General features: G+C 38.1%; 1 pseudogene; it reads left to right on the top strand.

The window, feature by feature from the left end:
* The first annotated feature begins 7,751 nt into the window (after positions 1-7,751).
* Positions 7,752-8,330, top strand: LOC131830337 (peroxiredoxin-1-like; annotated as a pseudogene).
* Positions 8,331-15,523: the final 7,193 nt, after the last annotated feature.

The raw sequence follows: 15,523 nt of genomic DNA, 5'->3' as shown, positions 1-15,523 counted from the left end.
GAGGGAGACAAACCATCAGAGACTTGCAGGGCACCTGGGTGGTTCAGTGGGTTAAGCCTCTGCCTTTGGCTCAGGTCATGATCTCAGGGCTCTGGGATCAAGCCCCGCATCAGGCTCTCTGCTCAGCAGGGAGCCTGCTTCCCCTTCTCTCTCTGCCTGCTACTTGTGATCTGTCAAATAAATAAATAAAATCTTTAAAAAAAAAAAAGACATAAGAGACTCTTAATCTCAGGAAACAAAGTGAAGGTTGCTGGAGGGCAGTGGGGAAGGGATGGGGTGGCTGGGGATGGACATTGGGGACGGCATGTGCTATGCTGAGAGCTGTGAATTGTGTAAGACTGATGATTCACAGATCTGTACCCTCCAAACAAATAATACATTATATGTTTAATTTTTTTTTAATTCATCAGTTAGGATAAGCAAAAATATGCTGTAGTGACAAACAGAAAGAAATAAAACAGGCTTAAAACAACAGAAAGTATATATTCTTGTTCATTCTCCATATCCAAATGGTTCTGCTGTCAGAGCTGCTCAGAAGAGCAGACTGGCAGAAGCGAAGAGTGACAACTCAGCAGACAGAAGGAAATGTGGCAAATTACACACTGACACTTAAATTTTTCCTTCAGAACTGAGTTTCATAATTGCACTTTTAATCACAAATATCATGATTAGATATAATATTAAGAAAACAAAAACAGAATACCCGCAGAAGTGCAGTCCTGTAATGTGCCCATATGGAGAACCAGAAATATTTGGTACTAGGTCTAATGGCTGACCACCCTCAAAAAACCATTTTGAGAGAATCCTTATCAACAATTGTTATTGAAGGTGAAGTTCAGAGTGATAAAGTCCAGTTAATCAATGTAAAGTCATTAATCCAGTAATTCTCAGAATAAAATATGAATCTCTTTCCAAAGCCTTTTACTCCATTGTTAACATTTTAGTTATTTTTGAAATGTACTTTATTAGACTAATCATAAATCACTTTATTAATATTCCATTTAATACTCTGATTTAATAACCAGTTTATTATACCCTATCATCATTACCAAGTAAACAGGGCTCTTCTTAAAAAGTATGTATTTATATAATGTAATGACCACTGCCAACTTGCCCAATCCAGGAACTACAATAGTACTGATACCATGCACCTGCACCTCTCTAGGGCCTTACCTCCTCCACTCCACTCCAGGAGGTAATCTCTCTTCCAGATGCTACACAAGGGCCATACTTGTAGGCAGACCTTGCTGAGGACAGCCATCTCAGGTCTCTGTGCACTATACAACTAAATTGCATTTAAACAGGATATATCACATGTTCCCTCTGATCTGAAATTCATACACGGCTTGAATGAAGTTGACAAATGACGAAGCTATCCTAAACAAATATATATTCAAGAAGTCGCATGTCTTAAAAATGTAGGATGCTTTAAGCCTTTAGGTTGGCTCTCTGAAATGTACAGAACAGAAAGAAGAAAGGTGAGCAAAATTGACAAATGATCTAAGTAAGAGTGCAAGGTTAACAACCTAGTATTATTTTTCTTCTTTTTAGAATTAATACCAGGAATGACAGAGAGCTATAAAGAGGCCCACATCTACACAATATAATATTTTAAAAGCCTTTAATCTTATAACTTATGAATAAGAAACACAAGTCTGCAATCATTATAGATTTAGTATAGTAAGAAATAGGGCCAAGTGTTTGGTTGTTTCATTCAAAATCATTTACAGGAAAACTGTGGCTACAGTGAGACATATGATGTTAAAATATAAGTAAACAGGAGTTCTGTAAGCTGCCATCTTTCCAAGTGTATGAAAGTCCTTCAAACCTTCCCATCATAGCAAATGCTATTTCCACCATCTGAGCTCTGTTTCTTTCCCTATCATGTATCTCTGCCTCTGCTTATCCTACTCTTATTCAGTTCTCAGCTTAGAACTTCTTTACAAAAACAACTGAACACAGCTAACTCCAGAATGATTTAGTTACCGATCTTGTTTTCCTATAATACACTGTAAATGCCACTGTGACAGATTTATGAGTTTTCTGGTCTGTGCCCCTAACTATGCTGTAAAATCTGTAAGAGATGTGTTAGTTTTCTATGGCTATTGTAACCAGTCACCAAGGCTATGTGGCTCAGAACAACAGTTCTGTAAGACATAGTCTCATTGGCTTAAAATCAAGGTATGGACAGGGTTGTGTTCTCTTCCTAGGGTCTATAGAAAAATTTAGTTCCTTGTCTTTCCTATCTCCTAGATACTGTCTACTTCTCCTGGCTCATGGTCCTTCCTCCATCCTGAAAGGTAGTAACAGCCAGATAATTTCTTCTCATAGCATATCCCTCTCACTTCTTCCACACTCCCATTTCCCTCCCATGCAGAATTCAACTGTTTAAGTTTTCCACTTTTAAGAACCCTATTGATTACATTGCGTACATTCTGCATAATCCTTTTATTTTAAAGTCAGCAGATTAGCTAACTTAATTTTTCCTGAAATCTAAATTTTCCTTTGCATGAAACATAGTATACTCATAGATTCTAGAAATTAAGATGTGGAATGTTTGGGAAGGTTTTACCCTTTTTATTCCAAGTAGGATAATAAATTATCTGGTGTGTGTCATGAACTCAATAATTATGGTACTGAAACAATCAAGTTTCAGGATATAGTCAGCCCATTTTACTCAGCACCATGGCCATAGGTTATATTTATTTATTTTTTGAACATCTGAAGCAGACAAGGACCTACTACATCAACAGTAGGTCGCTTTGACTAACTAGTTTATTATAAAAATCTCCTATGAAAGAGTTATTTTCAATTAATCTGTTCGGGTAACAGATGAGGAAACTGTTTCCCAGACAGGAGATGTGACTTTTTTCAAGATCATGCATCTTATGTCTTCTCAAATCTTAGCCTTGTCAATGCTGGATATCCTCTTGGCAAAATAGTCTTATATAAGTGGTCTTAGTTATTGATCCTCTGCTATCAAAGTCCCTAAGGGGATCACCTCAGTCCTATGCTTGCCAGGAAGCACCGTGCCTCACTGTTGTCCATACTGAGACTCTTTCTCACTGTTCTCAATTTTGCAACTCTTTAGGCATCAAAGTGATATTTTATGGGAGAAGATATTTGCAAGTGACATATCAGATAAAGGGCTAATAACCAAAATCTATAAAGAACTTATCAAACTCAACACCCAAAAAACAAACAAAAAATCCAGACAAGAAATGGGCAGAACACATGAACAGACATTTCTCCATAGAAGACATCCAGATGGCCAAGAGACATGAAAAAATGGTCAACCTCAGTCATTGCCAGGAAAATACAAATTAAAATCATAATGAGATACCACTTCTCATCTGTCAGAATGGCTAAAATTAAAAGCTCAGGAAAGAAAAGATATTGGTGAGTATGTGGAGAAAGGGGAACCCTCTTATATTTCTGGTGGGAATGCAAATTAGTACAACCATTGTGGAAAACAGTATGGAGATTTCTCAAAAAGTTAAAAATAGATCTACCCTATGACCTGGCAATTGCACTACTACTTTGGATATTTACCCCAAGGATACAAATATAGTGATTTGAAGGAATACATGCATCCCAATGTTTCTAACAGCAGTGCTAAACTGCTAAACTATGGAAAGAGCCCAGATGTCCATCAACAAATGAATGGATAAAAAGATGTGGTATACATAGATAATAGAATATTACTCAGTCATCAAAATGAAGGAAATCTGGTCATTTGCAATGACTTGGTTGGAACTAGAGGTTATTATGCTAAGTGAAATAAGTCAGTGAGAGAAAGACAAATACATATTATTTCACTCAGATGTGGAACTTAAGGAACAAAACAGATGAACATAGGGGAAGGGAAAAATAAGATAAAAACAGAGAGGCAGGCAAACTAGAAGAGACTCTTAACTTTAGGAAATAAAATAGGGTTGCTGGAGGGGAGGTGGGTAGGGAAGGGGATAACTGGGTGATGGACATTAAGGAGGACATGTGATGGAATGAGCACTGGGTGTTAGGTGCAACTGATGTAAATTCTACCTCTGAAACTAATAATACACTATATGTTAATTTAATCAAATTTATTTTTTAAAGTTATATTTTATTCACAGAGGTGCTTAATATCTTGATGCCATTCTGGTTCTTGCTGGAGGTGGGAGACTACTTCATTCTTCCCTCTGTGTCACATTTTATAACTTTCATAATGCAATAGAGCTACTTAGACTCTAGGGATTCAGGGTCTCTGTCACACACACACACACACACATACATACATACATACACACAGAATTTTTTTTCAGCTTCTTACAACCATAAGTTTTAGACATACATTCATGAACCTAGGCTGGCTTAAATTCAAGGAGAAACTATGCATTTGACCCTTATATTTGATTACAGTCTAATGAGTATGTTCAGAAGAAGAGGCTATGGTCTACATACTTGACAGATTTGTAAATTAGATTTTTCTTTCAAAACCAAAATTTGGACTGTGGGGAAAGAAATCTGTCCCAGGAATCTCTGCACAGTGTTAATATACCTAGAGTATATTTGGTTGTCTTCATTAAGAGCACTTAATAAGTTCTCAAGTAAAAATTCACACGAACAGGAACAATAGAGAAAAAGGGGAAAATGAAATGACTAATGGGATTAGGATGGTGCCCAGCTTCCGTTTTTGCATACTTATGTCCCTACAACAGAGGGCCTGCTGACCTTTATCCCTTGCATCCCTTGAGGAGAACAAATACTGCTACGGAGTATTTTAATCTTTCAAAATTAATAGTCATATTTGGTATTTCCCTACTGAATTACACAAATATGAAAAATTATACTTGATAATTTTCTTATATTTAATTTTTAAAACGTGCACATATGTATTTATCAAAAAATTCATTAATAAATCATTAAGATTATCAATAAATTTATTATAAATTAATAAATAATTTATTAATTGATAAATTATAAATAATATATAATGCAGTCTCCACAAAACTTAAAATTATTTTGGATTTCCATAGTTTGTAACACAATGTATAGAAATTCAGACAAACATGACTTCAGAGAAAGAGTCTATGAGGATGAATACACATATTCTTTGGTCTTAGATTCTTAAAATCTTATTTGGTCAATGGGTTAAGAGTTAAAAGGTATTTCTGTAAGCAGAATCTAAATTTGCTCATTTTATGATACTAAAAGGGAAGTAAAAGGCCTAAATACTCTAAATTTTTAGAGAAAAATTCTGCATTCTAGGATGGTAGATAGATGTTCAATTATTTCTTTATCATTTTGATTTCAAGTGATTATTTTGACAAATTAAATACCAATGTCTTTTTCTTTCTTGAGAGAAAAATTATGTTGATTATTCTTTGTAGGAATATCCAATATAGAATTGTTATCTTACCAAATATATATTTTAATATACCAACTATTACCTTGCCAGTTGTATACTGGACATTCCTATAGAGAAAAACAATTCATTAAATTGTATACAACATTGAGTAGAGGATCCAGAGAGCCATCAAAGTTAAACTTTTTTTTCAACAAAACACAAAATTAAAATAATTGTAAAAATTGATAATTTTCTACCACATGGGTGATTTTTTAAAAAATCATGGCAAAGCATTGAAGATTACTATTTTTGTTGCAAAAGTTTAACATCAATCTGAATCAACTAATTTCTCTTTCAAACTCAATTTGCTCGCAACTAAACTCAAGATCTCTCTTCTAACTGTGGACTTTTTAGGGGTTCTGTCTCCTTGAATGGTCCTGCTCTTGGGACTATTTACTTTAGCTTTGTTTCCGTTTATTCTCCTCCCTCCTGGTTTTTAATAAATCATACCTGATGTGTGCATGTGTGTATGTATGCATATATACATATTATATATATAATATGAATATATATATATATACATATACATAGTATATATGTATTTTCCTCTCTTCCCTCCTGGTTTTTAATAAATCATACATCATGTATGCATGTGTGTGTGTGTGTATGTGTGTATACATTATATATATATATTTTTTCTTTTTTTCTCCCAATCTCTCCATCAGTCTCTCTATATAGTTTCCTTCTCTAGCTAATCTGACCCTTTCATGGTTTAAACCACCACTATCTCCTACTTGGACTATGCCACAGGTGTGTATCTTGTCTAAGTGTTATTTTTCTCTATCAGATGTTATGGGAATTCATTCTTCCCACTAGATCTAGTGATCTGTCTTAGAACAAATGGGATCATGCTGTCACACCTTCCCTTCTACTCTCACCCCCTGCTTTTTTTTTTTTCTTTTCCTTCTAAAGATTTCATTTATTTATTCGACAGAGAAAGAGAGAGAGATTGAGCGCACACAAGCTGGGGGAGTGGCAGAGGATGAGGGAGAAGCAGACGCCCTGCTGAGCAGGGAGCTTGATGCAGGATTTGATTCCAGGATCCTGGGGTCATGACCTAAGCCAAAGGCAGATGCTTAACTGACTGAATGACCCAGGTGCCCTGCTCCTGCTTTTAAAACTCCAATGGCTTCATTTATAATTAAATCTAAAATTATCACTATTACATCTGTAAACCTTGGTCCTTGCATATATCCTCAGTTCCACCAGCATTTGATTTACACTGACCTTCATTCAGATTCTTTGTCATACTGTGCTTACTTCTGATCACAGGGCCATACACATTATTTCCCCCATCTGGAATAAATGCCTTGCCCCAACATTTTTATAGTACCTGGCATATAGTAGCAATCCTTCAAAAGTGTGTTGAATGAATAAATAAATAAATGAGTAGTGACTAAAGTGATTAGTGCCTCAGATATATTACATAGGTGTTGGCAGATATTTAATGACTTCTAGAAAAAAACATTCAGTATCAGAGATGCTGTGATTCATAGAAAATTCATTTCTCTGACTGAAGCCATGATGATTATGTCCCAAACCAACAGTAATCATAATGGGTCAGTTTAGAGGGATCAATACATTTTGCATGATCTTATTTCCTTATATTAAAAAAAAAATCCACTGAAACTAAACAAAAAGCCAAAAATGCATATTCGGTAATACCCAAAATAATATTTCCTATACCAGTATCAGTCTTTCCTAAAGTGACTTTGGCCCAAGTGTATACCTTGTAAACATCTACTGTAACCATCCGATGAGAAGGAAGAGAAGGGATGGTGATAAAGTTAGACCTATGCTGACATGCTTTTTTTTTCTTCTCATTTATTTTAAGAGCTTCTCTTCAAATAACTTTTTATATCATATCTGTTCAAAATGATTTCTAAATCTCAAACCTGAAAGAATGTTCAGAAAATACTTAAGAAATACATTTTAGAAGTACCAGCAAAGATATTTCCTTTTTTCCTAATTTTATATAATGAAATTCTATAATAGAATGCAACTGATCAGTGTAATTTGCTAACATATTCAAATGAATGTGTCACCAAACTTGCCATACACTCAGCACACAGAGAAGAGAGTCTATTTTGAGATTCTGTAAAGTTAGAATGTAGTTTTCCTTTTGTGCATATTTTTGAAATTCATTTGCTCCTCTACATCTTTCATTGACGATCATGAATTATGTACGTATGTACATATGTATGTACGTATTTATACAGACTCCCCGCCCCCCTCCCCCGTTAGAGCAATATATCTTTGTAATTTGGTATAGTTCCAAAAAATTTCATTTAAAATATGGGTGTAGAGGTCTTCTTCCTGACTGGTCTTTGGTGTGTTCTGTTTCAAATCTGCCAATAAAAAGATGTCTTCAGGAAATGCCAAAATTGAGCACCCTCTCCCCAACTTCAAAGCCAAGGCTGTTATGCTAGATGGCCCATTCAAAGACATCAGGCTCTCTGACTACAAAGGAAAATATGCTGTGTTCTTTTTTCTTCTTGACTTTATCTTTGTGCGCCCCCATAGAGATCATCACTTCCAGTGACAGGGCAGAAAGATTTAAGAAAGTCAAGTGTCAAGTGATTGGTACTTCTGTGGGTTCTTGTTTCCATCACCTGGTAGAGATCAACAAACCCAAGAAACAAGGAGGACAGGGACCCATGAACATTCCCTTATATCACACCCCAAGTGTACCATCCTTCAGGACTATGGAGTCTTAAAGGCTGATGAAGACATCCCATGTATTTTTATCATTGATGATGAAGGCATCCTTCCACAGATCACCGTGAAGACCTCCCTGTTGGTCACTCTGTGGTTGAGAGTAAGACTAGTTGAGTTTCCTGAAAAGCATGGGGAAGTGTGCCCAGCTGGCTGGAAGCCTGGCAGTCATACCATTAAGCCTGCTGTCCCAAAAAGCAAAGAATATTTCTCTAAGCAGAAGTGAACCCTGGGCCATTTTAGGGCCAAGCTGCCATAAGCTGCCATGAAAAATCTCTTTTGTACTACTATCCATGTTAAAACACAAGACTTTAGACTCAGTGCAGGTCTGGTATGGGACAGGACAGGCCCTTCCTGTAGGAGCTGAGGAGGCCAGATTTTCTTCCTCTGGAGAGAATGGCCTAAGCTGTGCTCTGGGGGCAGGCTGACTGAGCTGTACAGTAGTGGGGCATCACTTTTGGTCTTTCATTGTTGTTGCTAAACTTGAACTAAGAAAAAAAAAAAATGTAAAGAAAGAAGAGGCGGTCTAGGGATTGAGATTGAGTTGTTTCCAAACCCTACTGAATATGCTTTTCATATTCTAAGTCATTGATTTTTTAAAAACCTATTCATTATTTATTTACTCTACCAAAACATGTCAGCAATCTTAAATTTCAGTATTTCATATCACCCTGCATTCTGCCAGGTCAACAAGGAGTACCATTATGGGACACTTCCTTATTTGACACCTCACTGTCTTGAGGGGATGTGGTTGAACCTGTTCTGTTTTTGAAGTGCTTTCTCATAAGTTTCTAGTTATTCGTTTTTCTTGAATTAATTTATTTGAGAGGCAGAAAGCGTGCTGGGAAAGGCAGAGGAAGGGACTCTTTAAGCAACTCCCCACAGAGACTGATGGGGAGCCTCGATCCCATGACCCTAAGATCACGAAACCAGGAGTTGGGTACTTCACCCACTGAGGCACACAGGCATCCCAGTTTCTAGTTATTCTTATCAGCAGTGCCATCACTGGCCAGTTGTTCCTTGCAGTAATCTCTAGCGATGGGATCGGGCTTATAGAAAATCCAGAATTCAAGAGTTTCTTTGCAAGGCTGTTTGCATTATGTCTCTTTTAACGTCAGCGTGACCACAGCCCTTGGAAAACTTTTGAAGACTTTTCAGTAAACAGAAGCTGATTTTCATATGATTTGATTACATAAGTTAGCTTGTGTGTATGTGTGTTTGTGTGTATGTGTGTGTAAGGGGGTGTATGTTATGGAATGAAGCACTTAGTATCATAAGACAAACAGAAATACATTGTGATTGCCTTCAAACGTCACACATTTTGGGAGATCTGCTCCCAAAGCCACAGTGAACCTGGCTGAGAAAAGCGACTTCCTTTGTCAGATGGGAGGGAGCTGGGGAGCTCTCAGTGACCACTACCAACTGCCTGTGTGGACTCAGGTCTAGCGCCCACAGGTCACTAAAGAGTCCTGTGTTTTTGTTGTTTTTTTTTTCCCCCCCTAAGACCATATTTCACTTTACATATTTAAATGAACTCCCTTGGAATTGATAATTTCACAGATGCTATTTGGCAAACGTCCTCCTCCTCGTTTGAATTTAAATCTTACAAATTTAGAGATGCGATTGAAAATGTTTTCAAACTTCATTATCATTGGAAATGAAATCGGAGGGCATCTCTTCTAAGGCGCTCATTTGATAATAGAAGGAAACCTTAGAGCTATTGCAATGTGTGGACTCTGGGAGTTTTTTCTTTCTTTTTCTGTAAGATGCTATCCTACTTCTTTTCTGCAACAAATGAGACTGGAAGTCCAGTGGCGATTACCTTTTAAATGTAGACCAAACTGTTAGGCATATGAAGTGACTAAAGCCAAGAAAGTGCTTGTTGTCCTTTCTGGAATGTAAATTATCTGCAGGGAGGGAGCAAGACTAGAGCAAGCCGTAGGAGAGGAGAGGGGAGAAGGGTGAGTGAAGGAGAGAGAGGGAAGGTGAGAGAGGGCAAGGGGAGGAGAGAGAGAGAGGGAGAGAGAGACAGAAGACAAAGAAACAGGAAAGAGAAGAAATAAGGATGGAGGAGAGGGTTGGGAAATGTAGGAAACAAAACACAAAGAAGAAAGCGATGAGTACCATCTCCTAGGAGTGAAGAAGGTCAGTCAGTACATAAACAATGAATCCTGGAACACTGAAACAAAAACAAAAACAAAGAACGAGTAGGTAGAAGGAATTAAAGGAAGTTCCTCTACATAAAAAGGAACTATTCAAAACTGACAGAGTTGAAGGTGGTAGAGAAATAAGAGAAAACTATGGAAAAGGTAGAGACAGCCAAATGCTTACTGGGTTTCTCTTCTCCCAGATGCCATAATAAGCACAGCTAAAAAATCCATGGGCTCCATGGGCAGGAAACCCTGCAGAGAAGTATAGTACCCTGAAACAAGTATAGTGAAGGTGTATGATCTTTCTATGAAGGGTGTGGTCCATTTAATATGTTGCAGGTGATTGTGTGTGTGCATTAATGTTTTCAGGCAAATAGAACCCAAATAAATACTGAATAATTATGAGGAAACCTGAAGTCTACCTTAATTGGAAAATGGAAATATTATACTATACCAAAGTGCATGTATTAATCACTGCCTATATGCTAGGAAGCCTCATGAGCCATTCACAGGCATCATGTCAGTTAATTCCACCAGCAGTCCAGTTAGGCTACCATGACCCTTGTTTAAGAGATGGAGGTCTGAGTCTGAGGGAGGTTACATCACTCATCAAAATGCCTGCATTGATTGTGTCAGAAGTTGGAGAAGGTCTGTCTGACTCCCAAGTCCATGCTTTAGCCACTCCTTCCATCTCCGCACACCACCAAGAAGTATCCTATGTTAATCCTCCCACATTCCCCTTCTCTCGGACTGCACATACAATGCATCGTGTATCAGGTTTGAATCTATTGCAGCCTGTCACTCATTTTCAAAGTAACTCAAAACTATCTCACTCTAAAAATCTTTCTAGGACTTTCTCAGACTTCGACACACTTCGAAGAATGACATCCTTTTAACTCCTGCCCTTCACAACCTACAGTATATTGACTTATACTTGTAATCTGTTTGTTCCTTGTATTGATGTTCTGTATGAACTAGGCTGTAGCATTCATGAGGTCCAAAAAATGTACCTTATTGATGTTTGCATCTCCAGAACTTAGCAAGAAACTGGCACATCAGGGATGTTAATACATATATATTGAATAAATGAACAATAGGGGTTGATCATACTGGCATGATTCTCTAAGGTTCCATGGGTCAGGGTCTATATTATCTAACTTTCTTGAGTCCTGTAGCACTCTGTCCTAAGCTTTCGAAACATAGTAGTTCAGGCTGTGCCAGTTTGAGCCATGCTGCCTGAAGTAGGAGCATGGCCCTTAGATGTAGGAGACCAATGACCTGAACCAAGACAGTTTGCTATCCATAGAGCTTCAATTTCCTCATCTGTAAGATAGGAATAATAATAGAATTTATCTCATGGGATTCTTGTGCAGTTTAAATAAGTTGGATAAGAGAATATATACTTTGCCGAATATTCCTTTTTTCTTCTTGCTCTTCTAGAAATCTGCCTCTTTGCAAAGATTGTATTTTTCTATAGCACTGGCAACCTATTTAAAACACACACACACACACACACACACACACACACACACACATCCTGTGTATTATATATATACAAGCCGTGTAACTCAAGTGTGTAGTATGTATGCATCTGGCACTCAGAAATCACTCAGTTGTGATTAACAGAAATCTGATGTGCACATAATAGAAGTTGCATATGCTTTCTCTACCTGAATAGACAAATGGATGGATAAATATAATATACACAATGCATTTTTAATATTTTTTTAAAATGCTGTTTTCTTTTCCCTGCGGGGATACCATCCCAAGTACATCCTGTGTACCCAGCAGAGCCGCCATGGCCCAGGGATGGATCTAGCCCCCTGCAGTGTGGAGTTGGCACGGCCTTGTCTGCACCCTGTCTCAGGCTCAATCTGAAGAGAGCTCATCAGTATTCCATGTGTTCAACAGAGACACTTAATAAACTCAGAGTAGCAGGATGGTCATCACTGAACAGTCTAATTGAGTGGCCCTGAGGGACAGTAGAAGGTCTTACATGAGCAGAAAAGATGAGTAGCATGAGCTAGGCTGCTGATCCAGGAATCAGCGCCACTGGGGGATCCACCAACGTTGTGAACACACGCCCGGAAGGGCGACTGCGAACCGGAGAAAAGAAAGGCGGGAAGCACACCGGAGAGAAGGATAGGTTCAGTTTGAGTTTTCCATGGACTTGGCTCAGTGACACGCTATGATGGTGTCAATGACAGCTGAATCTCTCAAAAATCACACATATATACACATAGAGCTTGCCTAAATAGGTTTTCCAACAGGATGCAAAAACCCCACAAAATAGAAATAAACAAACCAAAAATCCTGGCTGTAGGCAGCATCTCCCTAGCACGGGTGTCTATGGATTGTTTTTGTCCCCGCATCAATGTTGAGCAACGCCAGAGAAATCAAACGCTCATTAAGTATGTTTCTGAACTGCTGTTTGAACCCTAGCTGCTCTTCTTGAACTGCATCAACCTGCCCTATGTTGTTGAGAGAGATATTTCATCTCTCTAATATTTTCTCTAATTTCAGGGTTTACTTATTTCAATAACCTCTAATTGGGTCATTCTGTCAAGGGCTGACAAAAGTAAAGGAGACAGTTTCTGTCTTCAGCAATTTATAATCTCAACATAAAACAAACGTTAGATGATGTGTTGGAATATAAAGAGGGGAGAGAGGTATTATTTTTTTCAACTTGATTGCAGTATAATTGACAAAAATTTCACCTGTGTAAGGAGCATGGTATGGTGTCTGGATATTCACCCATTGCAAAATGATGGCCATAATCAACCCAAATAACAAAAGCCATTAACCTGCACAGCTATCTTATTTATGTATTTACTTGGCTGTGTATTTGTGGATTGATGCATGTGTTTCTCTGTTTTGCCATGGTGAGACCAGTCAATATCTACTGTCTCAGCGAATTTCAAACACACACTGCAGTGTTAGTAACGGTTACCATCATACTGGATATTAGATCCCCAGAACTTGCTCCTCTGTACCCGGAAGTCTATACCCTTTGACCAACCCTTCCATGTTTAATTTTGCTTGAGTGTCATTAGTAACAACATTAAAGAATAATGAATAAGTTAGTATCAAGGAATAAACAGAATCTGAGTAAAATCTGGAAGGGAATATTAGATTCTGATGTCATGATAAAATAGCCCAGAGGCTAGTGACTGCACACGGAGCTAAGGAAAAGGTCTGGTTTGACCTTTTTCCCCTCCTAGTTATATCACACCAGGAAGCAAGTTCACCTCTTCATGCCACTAGAACCTCCTGACCTGGGTAGGGAGGAATAGAAGAGAAGTGCTTCATATGGTTGTTGTTCATATCATCTCCAGGACCTCCTGGAGTTCTCCTGAAAGTTAAACTAAGGAATGCAATGTACCTGGAAACTTGGTTAGTAAATGCTAAATAAATGTTGGTGGTTATTGTTAAGAGATAATGGTTTATACATAACATAAATGTCGATATGCTTTCTGATTTCAAAAAACTTGTTGAATATGCAGGGATGGGGTGTATGCCAATACATAGGAACAGAACAGTGTCTGAGAAGTTACGGTATTAATACAGTCAGTTGCAAAAACTGAGCACTACAAACATTGAGAAATAGCTTCTAGGGGTATCTCTCCCTTTCTCTGTCTGTCTCTGTTCATCTGTCTGTCTATCTATCTCTCTCTCTCACACACACACACACATACACACACGCAAAACAAAAACAGACTGGGGATGTGGTCAGCTGGAGTTCCATGAATGGGAGGGGTGCACAGATGAGCCCAGGACAGATAGCGATCACAAATAAACACATGCTATTTTGTTACCTTCAGATACATTAATACCTAATGCCTCCTGCATAAAATCATGATACAGTACGCACAATCCCTGGTGTTGCGCCAAGAGACCTGTACACGTCTGAAAACCCAGAATGCCATTTCAGTGCACCATACTGCTTTCTCAAATTATATAGTCCTCAAGTTCCTTAACTTGGAAACTCAAACTCTGTCCTGTGAATAGTTTCTTACTATGTCTACCCTGAATTCTTCAGCAAATTTTCCACTGGTATTCTCCCAAAACCCAGACACTGCACTTAATTCTATTAATACACAGATCACATTGCACATTGACTATCACTGTCATTATTATACTTGGATGAAGATACTGCCTTGATTTTTAAAAGATTTTATTTATTTATTTGAGGGGGGCAGAGGGAGAGGGACAAGCTGACTCCCCCTGAGGGGAAGACCCTGAGGTCATGACCTGACCAGAAGGCAGACACTTAACTGACAGAGCCCTCCAGGCACCCTGAGACTGCCTTACTGTCTTTTCTAGAGTTGATATACAATAAAATGTTAACTAAATAAGTGAATCAGAACATGTGGACCAAGGCAATGTGGCCGTACATGCAGAGGGAGTGAAGGGAGAGGAATACTCAGTGCAAAAGAAGTAGGGTAGAAAATTACCACACTGTCAAAAAATATCAAAACTAATTCATTAAAAATATAGCTCCTTACAGAAATATAAATAAGAGTGGGACACTTTCAAAACCACAAAAAAGGAAGAGGTAGAATGTTCACCAGGAAGAAGAAGGAGGCTGATATGTAGACAATCAGAAAAAGTCAGTACAAAGAACCTCCAAGAAAAACAAAGTTGCAAGGAAGGTGGATCAATAGGGCTGCTTGCTAAAATGGTAGATTATAGGATTTGTCCAAGAAAGTGGCTGGTGGAGGCTTTAGAGAGCACAGTTTTAGTAGGGTTGTGAGAAAAAGCAAATTGTAGAGCTTAAGGGAATTGGTGGAGAAGTGGTGGTAACAGGAGAGATTTGACAGGAAAAGACCCAACTAAGAAAAACCACTGTACCATGAGCTGTATGTGTCACTGATGACTTGAAACCACGCAGGGCTGCGGTGACATTTTTGCTCAGTCTCATTGTCTATTAAGGTTACTTGAAATGAGTTCTGCCTTTCATGCATTTCATGCAATTAGGATATTAGTACTTTATTTTTCAATAGGTTCCAGTTTTCAGGTATTAGAACCCTGCAGGAAGTATCCACCTTATCAGTTAACGTTATTTTAATCTGCAGTGCTAGGACACTGAATTAGACCTTCCCCTTCTTTTCCCTCTCTTCAGAGGACAAATGGGGCATCTGAAGTATTAGTACTTAGCAATTCCAGGTTATCTTGGAAATAACGTGTGTATTAGAAAGAGAAAGCGCGCGCGCACAGGTGGGCACAGGTGAGTAGAAAGAGAATCTTCTAAGTACAATAATTGGTCTTC

The sequence above is a fragment of the Mustela lutreola genome, chromosome 4 (assembly GCF_030435805.1).
Source record: "Mustela lutreola isolate mMusLut2 chromosome 4, mMusLut2.pri, whole genome shotgun sequence".
Taxonomy (NCBI): Eukaryota; Metazoa; Chordata; class Mammalia; order Carnivora; family Mustelidae; genus Mustela; species Mustela lutreola.
This window is presented reverse-complemented; position numbering and strand designations above follow the sequence as displayed.